At 38.8% G+C, this 21184-nt stretch overlaps 1 protein-coding gene across 1 annotated transcript in view; it reads left to right on the top strand.

The window, feature by feature from the left end:
* The window catches only part of LOC126457654 (coiled-coil domain-containing protein 40), a 392411-nt gene that overhangs the window by 180552 nt on the left and 190675 nt on the right, over positions 1 to 21184 (top strand). The window lies entirely within an intron of this gene.

Raw genomic sequence — 21184 nt, 5'->3', positions numbered from 1 at the left:
AATTTTTCATTCAAAATCTATTTTACACAAATAATTATTAAAAAAATTTACCCTAAACAAAAATTTGATACCTAGGCAAGAGGTAATAAGATACTGGTATTCCACCATATACCCAGCTATCAACATAGTAAGTAATGTTTTTTACTGAATAGGTTTTGAAAGCTTTCTAGTGGCCCTACTATTTTCAAACCTTTATCTGGAAGGGATTTAAAAAATCTCTCAGTGGCCATAATTTCTGATCTGGTATCTACACAAGCACTAACTTTGAGACCTCTGATCTTAATCTTTGTTGTAGGACTCATTACATTATCCTAGAGTGCTTCTTCTTCATCAAGGAAATCTTTGATCAAGGCAGACCAACTGAAATCTGATGAAAAATGACTATGCTGTGCAGTATTTACAGATACACTGCTCAGAATGTGGGATAATCTGTTGCCAAATGACAGGTCATTGAACTTTATGCTTCACGTACATGTAATGCACCCCATTTGTTGATGCTGTCTGTGTGTTTGATATTCAGAATTCCAATTGAATCACTTAGATTTGCAGCCTACACAGACATTTTGCTAGATGTAGGTTTCCCAACATTAGCATTCTCTTTATTCAGCCCTTCCCTCATGAACTCAACCCCCAAAAAATTTTTTGTCCTTGTATTAACTGCCCTGGCCCCCCCCCCCCCCTTCCCCAATATAAGTACTCTAAATTTGCCTTACCTACTTGTTTTCCTTCTGTGGTTGGCCTTTTTTTCTAAATGTCTCCTGCTGTGAGAACTTCATTAGGATTTAATGCCACTTCATCATTAGTTCCATGTTTGTTTCAAAATTTCATCTGGTACACACCTACTACATCGTGTACAACTCCTGCTTCCTTCCGTCATTGTGTAACGTCAACCTCTTCTGTTATATGAGACGTAACTCCAGCTTCTGCTCCTATTCTTATATTTGCTACTCTTGAACTTGAACATTGTGGGAGTTATAATGACTTTGTCTTTGCTTGATCCTTAGCTGAGACTGCCTCTAGTTTAATGGATGGTCTCATTATCAGAATGATAATTTCGAGAATCTTGTTGAATTTCTCCTTCACGTCCAGTACTCTGCAGTGCCTGATCTTGACTAATGTGCAGCCCGATCCCCCCTTCCACCCATGCACACCAGCCTAAGGTGCCATTCTATGTCTTCCATATTTGAACAAACTTGGCACTCATCTTTTATACAATTGCTTCCTAGTAAACATTCAACTCATCTAAAAACCCTACATATTGCTCATAACCACCAGTGGGTGCTGATAAGCAAAACATGACTCACATCAAATAGAAGTTTTTGTACTAGGACAGTTATCTGTTAACTTGTCAAAATACTTTAGTTTGGACCACCAATATTCACAGAAAATTTTCATCAATCCTAAGCATCCCCACTCCAGAAATCCAACACAATTCCTGTTGTGCTTCTTGTGACGAACACTTTTGCAAAAACTTTTCTCAAAACTCTCGCATCTCAGTACATGTTTCTGTGACTTCCTGTGCCCATTTGGCAGCATCTCCTATCACATGACCACTAGTAAAAGCAGTTTCTAACTTTTGACTATTCACCTAACACATCGTCAGTCAAGATTATTCTTTTTTCACATGATATACTGCAAACTATGGATGAAGGGCAACAGGCAGATTCCATATTTGTAGATTTCCGAAAAGCATTTGACACAGTACCCCACTGCAGACTGTTAACAAAGGTGTGTGCATACGGAATAGGCTCCCAGATAGGTGACTGGCACGAAGACTTCTTCAGTAATAAAACTCAGTTTGTTGTCCTCAATGGAAAGTTTTCATCTGAGACAGGGGTATAAATGGAAATGTCATGTGGCTAGGGCCTCCCGTCGGGTAGACCGTTCGCCTGGTGCAGGTCTTTCGATTTGACGCCACTTCAGTGACCTGCGCGTCGATGGGGATGAAATGATGATGATTAGGACAACACAACACCCAGTCCCTGAGCGGAGAAAATTTCCGACCCAGCCAGGAATCGAACCCGGGCCCTTGGTAATATCAGTAGCACCCCAAGGAACTGTGATAGGACCATTGCTATTTTTCGTATTCATAAATGATATGGCTGAAAGGGTGGGCAGCAGTATGTGATTGTTCACTGATAATGCTGTGTTGTACAGGAAGGTGTCAAAGATAAGTGACCATATGTTGATGCAAGATGACCAAGACAAAATTTCTAGTTGAAATGACAAATGGCAGCTGGATCGTGATGTAGAAAAATATAAGTTAATGTGTATGAGTAGGAAAAATAAACAGGTAATGTTCAGATATGGGATTAGAAGTCTCCTTATTGACACAGTCATGTCGTTTAAATATCTGGGCATAACACTGCACCACGGTGGTTCATGGTGTGGGTTCCTGTTGTCATATCCTAGTTCATGAACCACGGGCAACGTATGAGTTTCCAAGTATGTGGTCCCCATAGTCGGGATACCAGATACTTTGGAATAAGGATGGGCATTTCGGACATATTCTGAGTCGTGGTCACCTTTGTGCTCAGACGGCAAAGAGTACCAAATCCACCGGTTAGTCCCTCAACTGTTAGGGGTAAAACTCAGTGGGACCCGGGGCAAGTAAGGCTAGCAACCTGATTCTGTGGTGCTTTAAATATGATGCTGGCAACAATCAGAGCAAAATGCCGTGGACCTTTGGAGGTGACCGAGTCCCACCTCTTATTGACAAACCAGGGACTCCTAAGATACGACTCGGCAAATGAATGGTAACGAGATGGGGAGCTATTAATATCAATGGGGGCTACTCTGGGAAGAAGGTAGAGTTGGCAGAGGCTGAAAGTAAGATGGGGTTGGACGTTTTAGCTGTTAGTGACATTCGGGTAAGGGGTGAGAAAGAAGAGGAAGTGGGAGAATACAAGGTCTACCTTTCAGGAGTCAAAGCAGGAATAGCACAATGGGGTGTAGGGCTTTACATCAGGAAAGAAATGGAATCCAGAGTAGTTGCAATAAGGTATGTAAATGAACGACTGATGTGGATAGATTTGACATTGTCTAGCAATAAAATTAGGATTGTGTCAGTATATTCGCATTGTGAAGGGACAGATCAAGATAAGATGGATAGTTTTTATGACACATTCAGTAATGTAGTTGTTAGAGTAAAGGACAAGGACAGTGTTCTGCTCATGGGTGATTTTAATGCCAGGATTCGAAATCAAACAGAAGGGTATTAAAAGGTTATGGGTAAATTTGGAGAGGATATGGAGGCCAACAGGAACGGGAAACAACTCTTGGATTTCTGTGCCAGTGTGGGCTTAGTAATCACAAACTCCTTTTTTAAACATAAGAACATTCACCGGTATACTTGGGAAGGCAGGGGAACCAGATGTGTCATTGACTATATAATAACAGATCAGGAATTCAGGAAGGCTGTGAGGGACACAAGTGTATTCAGGGGATTCTTTGATGACACTGATCACTATTTAATCTGCAGTGAAATTGGTATTGTGAGGCCAAAAGTGCAGGAGGTCAGGTCCATATGTAGGAGGATAAGAGTGGAGAAACTTCAGGATAAGGAAATCAGGCACAAGTACATAACAGTGATCTCAGAAAGGTACCAGTTAGTTGAATGTAGTCAATTACAGTCATTGGAAAAGGAATGGACAAGGTACAGGGACACAGTACTAGAAGTGGCTAAAGAACGAAAGAATGTCTTGGAATAGTAGTGTGTAAAGGTAGGATGAAGCAAACAGCTTGGTGGAATGACACAGTCAAGGCAGCCTGTAAAAGGAAAAAGAAGGCATATCAAAAATGGCTACATACTAGAACTCAGGCAGACAGAGAAAGTTATGTTGAAGAAAGAAGGAAAGCCAAACAGCAACCAAGAAGAAATCTTGGGAAGACTTTGGAAACGGGTTGGAGACTTTGGATCAAGCTGCTGGAAAAGCATTCTGGAGTGTAATTAGCAGTCTTCGAAAGGGAGGTAAGAAGGAAATGACAAGTATTTTGGACAGGTCAGGAAAACTGCTGGTGAATCCTGTTGATGCCTTGGACAGATGGAGGGAATATTTTGAAGAGTTGCTCAATGTAGGTGAAAATATGATCAGTAATGTTTCAGATTTCGATGTACAATGGGATAGGAATGATGATGGAAATAGGATCACATTTGAGGAAGTGGAGAAAATGGTCAGTAGATTGCAGTGCAATAAAGCAGCTGCGGTGAATGAAATTAAGTCAGAACTCAAAAAATACAGTGCAGTGCCAGGTCTTGAATGGGTACACAGGATAATTGAAATGGCATGGGAGTCGGGACAGGTTCCATCAGACTGGACGAAAGCAGTAATCACACCAATCTTTAAACATGGAAACAGAAAAGATTGTAACAACTACAGAGGTATCTCTTTAATCAGCGTTGTGGGTAAAAGCTTCTCAGGTATTGTTGGAAGGAAAGTGTGAGTATTAGTTGAGGATAAATTGGATGAAAATCAGTGTGGGTTTAGGCCTCTTAGAGGTTGTCAGGACCAGATCTTTATCTTACGGCAAATAATGGAGAAGTGTTATGAGTGGAACAGGGAATTTTATCTATGCTTTATAGATCTAGAAAAGGCATATGACTGGGTTCCTAGGAGGAAGTTATTGTCTGTTCTATGAGATTATGGAATAGGAGGCAAACTTTTGCAAGCCATTAAAGGTCTTTACATAGATAGTCAGGCAGCAGTTAGAGTTGACAGTAAATTGAGTTCATGGTTCAGAGTAGTTTCAGGGGTAAGACAAGGCTGCAACCTGTCTCCACTGTTGTTCATTATTTATGGATCGTATGTTGAAAACAATAGACTGGCTGGGTGAGATTAAGATATGTGAACACAAAATAAGCAGTCTTGCATATGCGGATGACTTAGTTGTGATGGCAGATTCGATTGAAAGTTTGTAAAGTAATATTTCAGAGCTAGATCAGAAATGTAAGGACTATAGTATGAAGATTAGCATCTCCAAAACGAAAGTAATGTCAGTGGGAAAGAGATATAAACGGATTGAGTGCCAAATAGGAGGAACAAAGTTAGAACAGGTGGACAGTTTCAAGTACTTAGGATGCATATTCTCACAGGATGGCAACATAGTGAAAGAACTGGAAGAGAGGTGTAGCAAAGCTAGTGCAGTGAGCGCTCAGCTATGATCTACTCTCTTCTGCAAGAAGGAAGTCAGTACCAAGACTAAGTTATCTGTGCACCGTTCAATCTTTCGACCAACTTTGTTGTATGGGAGCGAAAAGCGGGTGGATTCAGGTTACCTTATGAATAAGGTTGAGGTTATGGATATGAAAGTAGCTAGGTACTAGTAGATGGGAACAATGGCAGGAGGGTGTCCACAATGAGGAAATCAAAGAAAAACTGGGAATGAACTCTATAGATGTAGCAGTCAGGGCGAACAGGCGTAGATGGTGGGGTCATGTTACACGCATGGGAGAAACAAGGTTACCCAAGAGACTCATGAGTTCAGCAGTAGAGGGTAGGAGGAGTCGGGGTAGACCAAGGAGAAGGTACCTGGATTCGGTTAAGAATGATTTTGAAGTAATGGGCTTAACATCAGAAGAGGCACCAATGTTAGCACTGAATAGGAGATCATGGAGGAATTTTATAAGGGGGACCATGCTCCAGACTGAACGCTAAAAGGCATAATCAGTATTAAATGATGACGATGAACATTGCAAAGCGATATGAAACAGAACAATTCTGTGAGGATTGTGGTAGGGAAGGCAAATGGTTGACTTTGGTTTATTGGGAGAATTTTAGAAAAGTGTGGTTCATCTGCAAAGTAGATCGCATGTAGGATGCTAGTGGGACCTATTCTTGAGTACTGTTCAAGCGATTGGGATCTGCACCATTTTGGATTGAAAGAAAACATTGAAGCAATTCAGAGGCAAGCTGCTGGATTTGTTAATGGTAGGTTCAATCAGCATGCAACTGTTACATATATGCTTCGGGAACTCAAATGGGAATCCCTGGAGGGAAGAAATTCATTTCAAAGAACACTACTGAGAAAGTTTAGAGAACCAGCATTTGAAGCTAACTGTAGAATGGTCCTACTGCTGCCAACTTACATTTCGTGTAGGGAACATAAGATAAGATATGAGAAATTAGGGCTCACATGCAGCCATACAGACAGCCATTTTTCCCTCGCTCTATCTGTGAGTGGGATAGGTAAGGCCACAACTAGTTGTGCTAAAGGGTACCCCCTGCCATGCACCGTACAGTGGTGCAGAGTATTGTATGTAGATGTAATAAATGCTTCTGTATGTATCAGACCCTGAGGTTTGAATCTACAAAATTGCTTACACACAATAAACGCCACCTCTACTGAAGTGATAGGAACCTGCTTTGCAACCATTTTCGAAATTTTTATAAATCTTGTGCAGTATTTTAGAAAAATCAGTAATATTTTTGTCTGTGTCTTTCATACATTCCAGTCCCTTGTTCTGAAATGATCTGCAGGCTTGTCACTCGGCAGTTGCCAAGTGATCCATTTATTTTACATGGTTTGTAAGTTTTTCATTGTGATCATACAATTTGTTAATATAACTAGCAACAAATAACACATGATTATTTCAGCTGTTTCACTTTCTGATGCAATGAATGAACCAGCGTAAACATCATTACTGAATGTCTCCAGATCCTTTGACATTTTCATTGCTAAAGGTTCTCCAAACAAACTATCTTGTCAGTCATTAAAAATTTCTGCCAAATTATCTTTTTTAAACTTCACTAAATCAATTTACCATAGGGCATGAAATAAATTATTGAACAATCGAGGTGTTATGGGTCTTAGCTTCCATGTAGGAGCCATGTTACATCATGCTTGAAGTTGCAATGAACTCGTCCAATCAGCAAGTTTTTTCTGGTGAACTTGGTTTTCTTGTATGATATTCATATGGTCTGTAATGTTACTTTGTTGAAAATATATAATATTCATCTTTCAGTTCATTCATCTTAGCTGCCATTATGTCTTCTCTTTCCCCTTCAGACAACTTGCACCCATCATCGAGTTGCTGTGGCATCGGCTCTACCATAATCCTTCACATACTCGGCACCACACCACTGTCTCTCATGCTACAAGCTGGTTTCTTGTGATGTCACACACCTCCATTTCATATTGCAGCTACTTTGTTAATGACAACATGGAGTAGCACAAGGTTCCGTTGTGTTTGTATCAAGCACACTGCTAGTGCCAAAAATAGTGTGATAATTTTGTGATGAAGGAATCTGCATAAACAGTATGCAGAAAACATACATAAATATGAACATAGACTTAAACATAATAAATTCATGTAAACTAGACAAATTGTTAGCATTATGTATTAAAATAAATCTTTAATAATATAACTTATTAAAATGAATACTTTAGCAGCTTTGAATTTTATATCTGCCTATGTAGCTCAACTGATGGCATTTCATCATTAAAAGATACTTTTAGATTTTTACACTCAACACACACAATCTCACATGCAAAACTTCACTGTAATTGTATGCCAGTTTTGATCTTTTATGTTATCCAATGATGATGCCAGATAATTGTGACCAGACTCTTTGAGCCCAGGATTCATCAGTGTGGTTGTAACTCCTCCACTTGCCTTTTGTGTACAGTCAGCCACACACAGGCTTCAGAATTGTGGCTGCTACCTTCACCTCTGTGTACTGGCAGCAGTCCAGCCTTTCACGAGCCAAACAATATCCTATCAAATATCCAAACAAACAATCCCATTGAGTTATTGTTTACTGTCTTGACCCATGACTACCCAGTGATATGCTATTTCAACCCTTCCCTGGTTCACCTTGTGTCCATTTTAATTAGTTCTCCAAAGAGATTCATCAAGGCAACACGAATAAATGCAGCTTTTAAATTTAAATGATTTACACACTCCCTTGACAACCCCAGTATATATTCTTTAACATACCACATCAGAATTATTATGATTAGTAAGTTGTATCCCACATGTACCTACGATGCTATTTAAACATGATATAAATAAATAAATTCCTGACTCATCACCATGTAAATAAACAACAAAATTTTACTCTAACCCCAGATCATGGGATAATCACAACTCTGCTAGAAGAAACTCTCGAACATTTAAATCTGGTTTCTGATATGGATTCAAGTAAATCAACAATATACCCCTGCTACTAACCTTCTGTCCATTTTAATTAGTTCTCCAAAGAGATTCATCAAGGCAACACGAATAAATGCAGATTTTAAATTTAAATGATTTACATGCTCCCTTGACAACTCCAGTATATATTCTTTAACATACCACATCAGAATTATTATGATTAGTAAGTTGTATCCCACATGTACCTACGATACTATTTAAACATGATATAAATAAATAAATTCCTGACTGATCCCCATGTAAATAAACTACAAAATTTTACTCTGACCACAGATCATGGGATAATCACAGCTCTGCTAGAAGAAACTCTCAAACATTTAAATCTGGTTACTGATATGGATTCAAGTAAATCAACAATATACCCCTGTTACTAATGACATTATTAAAATACCAGTATAAATCTAACTCCAGCACACCAAACTCAAGTTACAGATGCCATTCCTCATGTCACACTTGCGCATTAGTATCATTTTAACAAACCTTACCATTCTTAATTCAAACTAATGTATTTAAGTTACTCCCTGTTCTTCATCTACATCTGCATCTACATCTACCTGATTACTCTGCAATTCACGCTTAAGTGTCTGACAGAGGATTCTTTGATCCACCTTCTGACTATTTCTCTTCCATTCCACTCTCCAACAGTGCATGGGAAAAATGAACATTTAAATCTTTCTGTATGAGCTCTGGTATCTCTTGTTTTATTATGGTGTCCTTTTGTCCACATGTAGGTTGGTGGCAATAAAATATTTTCTCATTCAGAGGAGAAAATTGGTGATTGAAATTTTGTGAAAAGATCTTACTACAGTGAAGAACTCCTTCATTTTAAAGATTGCCATCCCAACATGCTTTTCATATCTGTGACACTCTCTCACCTATTTCATGATAATATGAAACAAGCTGCCCTTCTTTCAACTTTTTTGGTGTCCTATGTCAATTCTATCTGGTAAGGATCCATACAACACAGCAGTATTCTAGCAGAGGATGAACAAGCCAGTCTCTTTAGTGGACCTATTTCATCTTTTAAGCATTCTACCATTAAAACAAATGTTGGTTTGCCTTCCCCACAACATTACCTATGTAATCATTCCAATTTGTTGTTCATAATAGTAATTCCTAGGTATTTAATCGAACTGACTGACTAAATTTGTGAGATTTATTATGTAACTGAAATTTAATGGATTTATTTTTGTACTTATGTGGATGAGATCTGTTTAAATCATTTTACAATTGGTTTTGAACATCAGATGACTTTACAAGATAATAAACGACAGCATATCTGCAAACAATCTAAGAAGTCTCCTCAGATTGTCTCCTAAATTGTTTATGTTGTTAGGAACAGCAGAGGGAGTATAATTCTTCCTTGGGGGAATGCTGGATATCGCTTCTGTTGCTCTTGACGATTTTCTGTCAATCACTATGCACTGTGATCTTTCTGAGCAGGAAATCACGAATCCTGTCACACAACTGAAATGATATTCCACACACACACACACAATGTGATTAGCAATCTCATTGAGGAATGATGTCAAAAGCCTTCTGCAAATCTAGAAATATGGGATTAATTTGAGATCCCCTGTTGATAGCACTCATTACCTGGTGGGAATAAAGAGCTACTTGTGTTTCGCAAGAATGATATTTTCCCAGTACGTGCTAACTACATATCAGTAGACGTTACCTTTGAGGTAATTCATAATGTTTGAACACAGTATATATTTCAAAATCCTACTAAAATCAAAATTAGTGATATGGTCTCTGTTGACCCATTGTGAACATGGGAAGGAACCAATTATTAATTTATTCTGGCTGTCAAATGTAACCTCTGTCCATACTGACTTGCAAGAGCTATCTACTTCAATTTCACTGCAAGATAAAGTACTTCTAAAGCAACAAAGATGCTATACTTAATCCCTTCTTTCTGAACATGGTTATGTCCTTTGTAAAAATTTGGTAGAACCCTTGAACTGCTGCTGCCTAGATGAGAACTGTTACCAAACTAATGAGTTATGCAGCTATAGCTGACTGCTCACAAGAATGATTCAGTTGAGACTCTGACATTTATCTAGCAATGCAATTCATGTTATGCAGCATATGGATCCAACAGTTAACCATAAACAAACATTTTAAGAAAATAATACTCTGTTGTATTTCAGATACCTAATGGTTTCTTGGATACTGGATACTGGTTAGCCCAGTCTATAGGCACTGGTAAGCTGCTTCAAATGGCCCATGATACAATTCAAACATTTTTTTTGGTAGCATTTGACTTCTCTTTTATTTGGACCAATACTTCATCGACTGATTTAATTTAATCGTCTTATATATGGTATCATGACTTTTCTTTCTTTCAGTTCCCGTCCTTAACATCTGCTGCTTGACTAATTTCCTTCTCTTGACTGGTTACCATGTGGGCTAGAGGAAACTCTACATTTTCTGCCGTTAAATTCCCTGGCTTCTCCCTGTTGTGATGTCATATATCAAGAAACCAGTTGCAAAACTTTTTATGGTTTTCATTAGATCTTCAAACATAGATAGGTAATCCATCATGGTTGTGTGTTTCTTGCTAGAAAAGGTACTGTGCAGTCTACTCGGTTCTCACATGTTCCTTTCAGCAGGAATGTGTGTTGGAAATTTCAGTTCCCTTCTTTAGCACCTGCTGCTTGACTAATGTTTCCTTCTCTTGACTGGTTACCGTGTGCTGCAATGCCATCCCCTCCAATGTGAAGATGCTGTACATAATGTGAAGATGCCCTCTGCGACTTGAAGATGCTGCTCACAACTTGAAGATGCTACCCCCTACATGAAGACACCATCTGCTACATTGACTGCCCCATTGGATATGGAACAATCCAGTCTATGCAACATGAATGAGCCCAGATATGCTGCTAAATGCTGCTGCTCCCGGCCTTGGTGACAATGTGACATTTATATGCTGTCTGCCACATTATGCACAATGCGAAGCTGCCCCTCATGGGCCGCTTGCACTGTAGAGCAATGAGATGTAGTGACCGGTACCACATGCGTAGTCTCGGACAAGATGCTGCTCGCCTCTGAGACCATCTGCTGCAGTCCTTTGCTGCTTCTGTCACACCTGCTCATCTCCTTCCACAACTGCACATGCATTTTTGGACCTAACTCCTGTAAGTGGACTGGCTGCACTGCTGATGCACTACTGATACAGTGCTGCTCTCAAGCCCCATGCTAACTTCGTAGTCTACTAAAGGTATTTTATTATTCTTTTAATAGGACAACCATTCCTGAAACTAAAATTCTCAACAAGAAGTAACAAACACAGTTGTATTAAGGACAGAAACTTTAATTTCAAGGCTTAATACCATCTGAGAAATTTCATTTGCAGTTAAACCCTGGAACAGAATCAGAAAACCCATTTACGAGCACACTGATAGTTTTATATGCACTATCACTGTGGTTGGTGCATGACCTAATTATTTGTTGGCTGAACTAGTTGTGAAATCTGAGGGGGTCAGTTGTGCGCTGTCATTTTAGAGCCCATGCACTTAACACAGAACTGATCTCTTCAGGTCATTGCCAATATTTTTGTGAATAAAATGTAAAATGCATCTGTGGTAAATAAACATGCATATTTCAATGCCTGATTGATGAAAATTTTATTGTATTCTTCAGACAAATATTAGGATTGCAACCATTTGTTATTTAATTCATTGCATGATAATTTGGCTTGGCACCTGGTGGTCATCTTCAGGTGAGTCATCAAAGACTGATGACGAGTTGCTGTGTTCCACAATATATAAGAGTATTATGCGCATGCATCAAAATCAAGTTGACAGCCATACCACACTTCCCAGTGGCAGCGCTCTCACTAATGGAATTGTAGAACTTAGCTGTCCTCTGCATTACTGCTTGCTGCTGCCATTGGAGCACTCAGTCATCTTCAATTACAACAAATTTGTCATTACAGTAACCTCTCTCCTTATATATGTATATAAAACGCAATGTCCCGACTGACTGACTCACTCACTGTGTCATCATTGCCCACCCAAACCACTAAGGATGTTGTTGTGTTATGATCTTGAGTCCAGAGACTGGTTTTATGCAGCTCTCCATGCTACATTATCCTGTGCAAGCTTCTTCGTCTCTGAGTAACTAGTGCAACGCAACCTATCTCTTTCTGAATCTGGTTAGTGTATTCATCCCTTGGTCTCCCTCTATGATTTTTACCCTCCACACTTCTATCCAATACTAAATTAGTGATCCCTTGATGCCTCAGAACATGTCCTACCAACCAATCCCTTCCAGTCAAGTTGTGCCACAAATTCCTCTTCTCCCCAATTCTGTTCAGTTAGTTACGTGATCTACCCATCCAATCTTCAGCATTCTCCTGTAGCGCCACATTTTGAAAGCTTTTATTCTCTTCTTGCCTAAACTATTTATTGTCCATGTTTCACTTCCGTACATGGCTACACTCCATACAAATACTTTCAGAAATGACTTCCTGACACTTAAATCTATACTTGATGTTAACAAATTTCTCTTCTTCAGAAATGCTTTACTTGCCACATTTTATATCCTCTCTACTTCAATCATCATCAGTTATTTTGCTCCCCAAATAGCAAAACCCATCTACTACTTTAAGTGTCTCATTTCCTAATCTAATACCCTCAGCATCACCCGATTTAATTCGACTACATTCCATTATCCTCATTTTGCCTTTGTTGATGTACATCTTATACCCTCCTTTCAATATACTGTCCATTTTGTTCAACTTCTCTTCCAGGTCCTTTTCTGTCTCTGACAGACTTACAATATCATCAGCAAACCTCAAAGGGTTTATCTCTTCTCCATGGATTTTAATTCCTACTCCGAGTTTTTCTTTTGTTTCCTTCACTGCTTGCTCAATATACAGATTGAATAACACTACAGATAGGCAACAACTCTGTCTGACTCTCCTCCCAATCACTGCTTCCCTTTCATGCCCCTCGACTCTTATAATTATGATCTGGTTTCTGTACAAATTGCAAATAGCCTTTTGCTCCCTGTATTTGACCCCTGTCACCTTCAGAATTTGAAAGAGAGTATTTCAGTCAACATTGTCAAAAGCTTTCTCTAAGTCTAAAAATGGTAGAAAAGTAGGTTTGCCTTTCCTTAATATATCTTTTAAGGTAAGTTGTAGGTTCAGTATTGCCTCACGTGTTCCAACATTTCTGCGGAATCCAAACTGATCTTCCCCGAGTTCGGCTTCTACCAGTTTTTCCATTCACCCGTACAGAATTTGTGTCAGTATTTTGCAGCAGTGACTTATTAAACTGATAGTTTGGTAATTTCCACACCTGTCAACACCTGTATTCTTTGGGATTGGAATTATTATATTCTTCTTCAAGTCTGAGGGTATTTCGCCTGTCTCATACATCTTTCTCACCAGAAGGTAGAGTTTTGTCATGGTTGGCTCTCACAAGGCTATCAGTAGTGTTAATGGAATGTTGTCTGCTCCTGGGGCCTTGTTTCGATTTAGATCTTTCAGTGCTCTGTCAAATTCTTCACGCAGTAGCATATCTCCCATTTCATATTCATCAGTGTCCTCTTCCATTTCCATAATATTACCCTCAAGTACATCACCCTTGTATAGACCCTCTATAGACTCCTTCCACTTTTCTGCTTTCCCTTCTTTGCTTAGAACCAGTTTTCCACTTCAACTCTTGATATTCGTGCAGGTGGTTGTCTTTTCTCCAAAGGTCTCTTTAATTTTCCTGTAGGCAGTATCTATATGCCTCTACATCCTTACGTTTGTCCCCTGCTTAGCCATTTTGCACTTTCTGTTGATCTTATTTTTGAGACATTTTTATTCCTTATTGCCTGCTTCATTTACTGCATTTTTATATTTTCGCCTTTCATCAATTAAATTCATATCTCTTCTGTTACCCAAGGATTTCTGCTAGCCCTCGTCTTTTTACCTACTTGATCCACTGATGCCTTCACTATTTCATCTCTCAAAGCTACCCATTCTTCTTCTACTGTATTTCTTTCCTCTGCTCTTATCCATTGTTCCCTAATGTTCTCTCTGAAATTCTCTACAACCTCTCATTTTTCCAGTTTATCCATGTCCCATCTCCTTAAAACGCCACCTTTTTGCAGTTTCTTCAGTTTTAATCTACAGTTCATAACCAATAAATTGTGGCCAGGGTCCACATCTGGCCCTGGATATGTCTTACAATTTAAAACCTGGTTCCTAAATCTGAAACCTTCCAGTGTCTCCAGGCCTCTTACACATATACGATCTTCTTTCATGATTCTTAAATCAAGTGTTAGCAATGATTAAGTTATGCTCTGTGCAAAATTCTACCAGGTGGCTTACTCTTTTGTTCCTTACTCCCATTCCATATTCACCTACTACTTTTACTTCTCCTCCTTTTCCTACTGTCGAATTTCAGTCCCCCATGACTATTAAATTTTAGTCTCCCTTCACTATCTGCATAATTTCTCTTCATCATCTGCGGAGCTAGTTGGCATATAAACTTGTACTACAGTGGTAGGTGTGGACTTCGTATCTATCTTGGCTACAATAATGCATTCACTATGCTGTTCATAATAGTAGCTTACCCTCACTCCTATTTTTTTATTCATTATTAGATCTACTCCTGCATTACCCCTATTTGTTTTTATATTCACCTGACCAGAAGTCTTGTTCCTCCTTCTACCGAACTTCACTAATTTCCACTATATCTGATTTTAATGTATCCATTTCCCTTTTCAATTTTCTAACCTACCTGCCTGATAAAGGTGTCTGACGTTCCACACTCTGTCCCGTAGAATGCTAGTTTTCTTTCTCCTGATAACGACATCCTCCTGAGTAGTCCCTGCCCGGAGCCCGGAGATCCGAATGGGGGACTATTTTACTTCCGGAATATTTTACCCAAGAGGACGCCATCATCATTTAACCATATAGTAAAGCTGTGTGCCCTCCGGAAAAATTACGGCTGTAGTTTGCCGTTGCTTTCAGCCATTCACAATACCAGCACAATAAGGTCATTTTGGTTAATTTTACAAGGCCAGATCAGTCAGTCATCCAGACTGTTGCCCCTGCAACTACTGAAGAGGCTGCTGCCCCTCTTCAGGAACCACACGTTTGTCTGGCCTCTCAACAGATACCCCTCTGTTGTGTTTGCACCTATGGTATGGCTATCTGTATGGCTTGGAAAATTGGTATATGGCTTCTTGGTCAGAATAAAGAAATATATTTTTGGAAATTTAATGCTTATGGGGGTCAAATAGTGAGTGAAAAAACTTTTTAAAAATAGGTCATTATTAATGAACTGCTGTAGTATTTTTAGAGCTATATAGAGCTATGTCTGTGAAAACTGGTATTTGACTTCCCGATTACAAGTAAAAAGTGCATGTTTCAGTGCTTTTGGATATTTGACCCCTAGGGGGGTTGAAATAGGGGATGAAAGTTTTTATGGAAATATTTCATTATGCAAGCATATTTGAAGCTAAATCTATGAAAATTTGTGTTTTGGCTTTTCTGTCAGAAATTTAAAAAAATACACATTTCATGTTTTTTGGAAACTCAACCCCTAGGGGGTGAAATAGGAGGTAAAATGTTTTATGAAAATATTTCTTTGTGAAAGCATTTGTAAAGCTAAACCTTTGAAATGGTGTTTGACTTCCCTGTCTCAAAAAAAAGTGTTTTGGAAGTTAAACCCCCTGAGGGAGTGAAATGGGGAATGAAAAGTTTCATTTTCTTTTGGGAACTGAACCCCTAAGGGGTGATATAGGGGATGTAAATTTTTAAGAATATGTTTTGTAATATTAAAAATGTTTTAGGCCTTAATCTATAAAAATTGGTATTTCACTTCTCAGTTAGATGTTAAGGAATATGTCTTAGAGGGTGGAAATATCATCTAAGAACCCAAAGGAATGATTAAAAAAACCTTTGGACTGCAGCTATCAGAATCACTTTTTGATGAGAAGTACATTCAGAAAAGAACATGCTTCTGTGGCCTTAATTAGCATGCAAACTCTAGAAGATGTTGTGATTAGTAAACAACATAAAAAATTGATTTAAGAAAACCAAAAACAACTCTGCAGACCATACAGTCTATGTGGGCAAGGCAGTGAGCACTGTTGTTGTTGTGGTCTTCAGTCCTGAGACTGGTTTGATGCAGCTCTCCATGCTACTCTATCCTGTGCAAGCTTTTTCATCTCCCAGTACCTACTGCAACCTACATCCTTCTGAATCTGCTTAGTGTATTCATCTCTTGGTCTCCCTCTACGATTTTTACCCTCCACGCTGCCCTCCAATACTAAATTGGTGATCCCTTGATGCCTCAGAACATGTCCTACCAACCGATCCCTTCTTCTGGTCAAGTTGTGCCACAAACTTCTCTTCTCCCCAATCCTATTCAATACTTCCTCATTAGTTATGTGATCTACCCATCTAAGCTTCAGCATTCTTCTGTAGCACCACATTTCAAAAGCTTCTATTCTCTTCTTGTCCAAACTATTTATCGTCCATGTTTCACTTCCATACATGGCTACACTCCATACGAATACTTTCAGAAATGACTTCCTGATACTTAAATCAATACTGGATGTTAACAAATTTCTCTTCTTCAGAAACGCTTTCCTTGCCATTGCCACCCTACATTTTATATCCTCTCTACTTCGACCATCATCAGTTATTTTGCTCCCCAAATAGCAAAACTCCTTTACTACTTTAAGTGCCTCATTTCCTAATCTAATTCCCTCAGCATCACCCGACTTAATTAGACTACATTCCATTATCCTTGTTTTGCTTTTGTTGATGTTCATCTTATATCCTCCTTTCAAGACACTGTCCATTCCATTCAACTGCTCTTCCAAGTCCTTTGCTTTCTCTGACAGAATTACAATGTCATCGGCGAACCTCAAAGTTTTTATTTCTTCTCCATGAATTTTAATACCTACTCCGAATTTTTCTTTTGTTTCCTTTACTGCTTGCTCAATATACAGATTGAACAACATCGGGGAGAGGCTACAACCCTGTCTTACTCCCTTCCCAACCACTGCTTCCCTTTCATGTCCCTCGACTCTTATAACTGCCATCTGGTTTCTGTACAAATTGTAAATAGCCTTTCGCTCCCTGTATTTTACCCCTGCCACCTTTAGAATTTGAAAGAGAGTATTCCAGTCAACATTGTCAAAAGCTTTCTCTAAATCTACAAATGCTAGAAACGTAGGTTTGCCTTTCCTTAATCTTTCTTCTAAGATAAGTCGTAAGGTCAGTATTGCCTCACGTGTTCCAGTGTTTCTACGGAATCCAAACTGATCTTCCCCGAGGTTGGCTTCTACTAGTTTTTCCATTCGTCTGTAAAGAATTCATGTTAGTATTTTGCAGCTGTGACTTATTAAGCTGATAGTTCAGTAATTTTCACATCTGTCAACACCTGCTTTCTTTGGGATTGGAATTATTATATTCTTCTTGAAGTCTGAGGGTATTTCGCCTGTTTCATACATCTTGCTCACCAGATGGTAGAGTTTTGTCAGGACTGGATCTCCCACGGCCGTCAGTAGTTCCAATGGAATATTGTCTACTCCGGGGGCCTTGTTTCGACTCAGGTCTTTCAGTGCTCTGTCAAACTCTTCACGCAGTATTATATCTCCCATTTCATCTTCATTTACATCCTCTTCCATTTCCATAATATTGTCCTCAAGTACATCGCCCTTGTATAGACCCAATCTATGATAACAAATAAGTTCACAAAGTCAGTTAGGACAGTTAATCACAATCTGTAATAAAAATATGTGTGCAGAGCCCTCAAAAATTATAACTAAGAAAGAGTTGTGTTACATTGCAAATTGTAGTACAACTGATGCTAGAGAAGAAGGACATAGCCAAGGAAATTGGGCATATTGCATCACTTTATATTAAATAACACTCACCAAATACATGACGATACTTATGTTCAATATACTGAATTTAGTTATACTCTTTCTGATTTTGAATTGCATAGTAATTTAATTGTGCTAAAATAATCTTAAATGTGGTGTACATAGGTTTTCCTCCATTTTGGAGAAACATTTGAGCTGTGGTGCTTCATGTACATAATATTATTTTCATATTCTTACAATGCAATGTGCAAGAAATATTGAGTGATACAGAAAAGGTTTGCTAGATATGTATATAGTATTATTGTAAACACGTGTGATAGTGTTCAAAATACAGCTTAATGCTGTATGATGTTTAAAACATGACTAGCTCATGCTTCTTCTTCCACAACACAGAGGATTGGTATCTTAATTAACGAATGCAATCGTGGTTGTTGGTATTGTGATATAATTCTCTTATAAAAAATAACTCCGAGAAATAGGATAAGTTGCTACTCACAGTCTCTTATCAATAACCCACAGTAAAAATTGTACCATTTACAGTTTCTAAGTTCTCTAATAATTTCATGAATGGTTTGATTGTATGTGGCAGTTGCTTGTGAACACTTGCTACAGGAAGAAAATTGCCATATTTTTGTAATTTCAGTTGACAGCTGTTTGAGATCATTCATAGTCATCTTCAATTTCACTCTTAATGTTATCTCATTCCGTTTAGGAAACAATCCCCTCGTGTTCATCCAGACAATCTAAGGCACTAGTCAGAAGGGCAATTTGCATCATCACCCCATACTAGCTTCTGTGAGCTCCAAAGTGAAAATGTGTGCTGGACCAGGATTCGAACCCAGGATCTCTTGCTTACTAGGCAGTTGCATTAACCACTGCATCACCCAGACACTGTGTTTATTGCAGTTGTACAGACTATTTCAGCAGGCCTCTCAGCTGACCCAAATTCCCACCTAGCACCACCTATCCACAGTCACCATCCATGTCCTCCATGCTCACTACTTTCAGATTTCCACAGGAGGTTAACGTAATTGTGCATCTGCACTGAAGATGCTGGATTCATTGTCCATTGAGGCGAATCATTGTTTTGGATGTGTGCAAAAGAACAGGCACATCGCAGAATATGGTCAGAATGACGTCAAATTGCAACAGAATATTAATGGAGAAGGGGGAAAATGTATGGCAGAAGAAAAATAAATAGTTACAAAATGTAGGAATAGATGGCACTGTGAGCAGCTTAATTTAATAGTGGTCAACTACAAATGACAAAAGAATCATACAACAATGTCTAAGGTGTACATTTGACATTAAACAAGCTGTACTACTCAGTGTGCATCGGTGTACAGGTGTGATACTGTTAGTTACGCAAGCCCATCCACCACAGCAAGGTCATATCACATCGGATGGGAAAAATTGGTTTTTAATTGTCCTGAGGCCAAAAACCACATAAAAAGCATCAATCACATAGGTTTTTAACTGTACTGAGTCCAAAAATGACATAAAAAGCATAAATCACATCAGTTTTACATCCTGAGGCCATAACCGCACAAAAAGCATCAATCCAAATCAAATCAGATTACTAATTTCCATGTGACTGGCACAAAACATGTTCAATATACTCCCCACCATTTTCTGCAACAAGTTAAAATTGAAAAACAGCATGTTCCACAAATGGTTGAAGTGCTTCTGGGATCACTTTCAGAATGTGTTATGGAATATGTACTTTCAATGCAGCTAAGTTTGTAATCTGAACACTGAACACAACATCTTTCAGGTAGCCCCACAGCCAGTAGTCACACAGATTAAGATCAGGTGATCAGGATGGCCAGGATGTAGGGAAATGGCAGCTGATAATTCTAGTATTTCCAAAATGGCACTTCAGCAGCTGCTTAACTGGATTTGCAATATGCGGAGGTTTGCCACCTTGCATAAAAATGATCCCATCCACACATCCATGCTGTTGGAGAGCTGGAATGACGTGGCTGCGCAAAAGACACTCACAGCCCTTACCAGTGACGGTACAGGTAACAGGACTGGAAGCACCTGTATCTTCAAAAAAAGATGGCCTTATGATAAATGAAGTGGTACTGGTTCATTTGCGTGTGGTTAATCCGTTGCCCATATCCGACAATTCTGTGTATTGACATAACCTTTCAGATGGAAGTGGGCTTCGTCTGTCCACAAAATCTTCCATGGCCCATCATTGTCCAATTCGTACAAACAGGAAATTCCAAAGCAAAGATCTCTCTTGCTTGCAGGTCAATGGGAAGCAACTCCTGCACATGGATAATTTTGAATGGATCACAAAGATATTCATATAAAGGAGGATATAAGATGGCTTTTAATAAAAATAATAAAAATAATGGAACATAGTTAAATTAAATCAGGCAATGCTGACAGAATTGGATTAAGTAATGATACACTGAAAGTAGTGGATGAATTTTGGTATTTGGACAGTAAAATAACTAATGGGCAGCAAAATAACTGACGATGGTCAAAGTAGAAATGAAATAGAATGTACACTGGCACTCAAGAAAATTGTGTCTGAAGAAGAGAAATATGTTAACATTGAATATAAATTTAAAGTGTTAGGAAGTCTTTTCTGAAGTCAGTTGTATGGAGTGTAGCCTTGTACAGAAGTGAAATGTAGATGACACGCAGTTCAGACAAGAGTAAAACTGAAACTTTTGTAGTGTGGTGCTACAGAAGGATGCTGAAGATGAGGTGGGTTGATTGTGAACTAATGAGTAGATACTGAAAGGATTTGGGGAAAAAAGAAATTTGTGACATAATTTGACTGAAAGAAGGTATCAGTTGATAGAACATTTCTAAGACATCAGGTAATTATCAATTTAGTATTGGAGGGATGTGTGTGGGGTAAAAATTGCAGAGGGAGGCCAAGAGGTGAGTATAGTAAGCAGGTCCAAATAGATGTGGGCTGCAGTTTACTTGGAGATGAACATGTTCACGCAGGATAGAGTAGTGTGGAAAGCTGCATCAAACCAGTCTTCAGACTGAGGATCACAACAGCAATGTGGTGTTTGTGTTTGGATTTTTGCCCCATTATGGTATTGGTAAGTACTGGCCAACCCTTTTGTCTCCTTGTAATTTTATAGTTTTTCAAAGTGGATTTTTCTTGGTGAAATAAATAAAAATACGGTGGCTTTTAGATTTGACAGTAGGTTA

Source organism: Schistocerca serialis, chromosome 2, assembly GCF_023864345.2.
Source record: "Schistocerca serialis cubense isolate TAMUIC-IGC-003099 chromosome 2, iqSchSeri2.2, whole genome shotgun sequence".
Taxonomy (NCBI): Eukaryota; Metazoa; Arthropoda; class Insecta; order Orthoptera; family Acrididae; genus Schistocerca; species Schistocerca serialis.
This window is presented reverse-complemented; position numbering and strand designations above follow the sequence as displayed.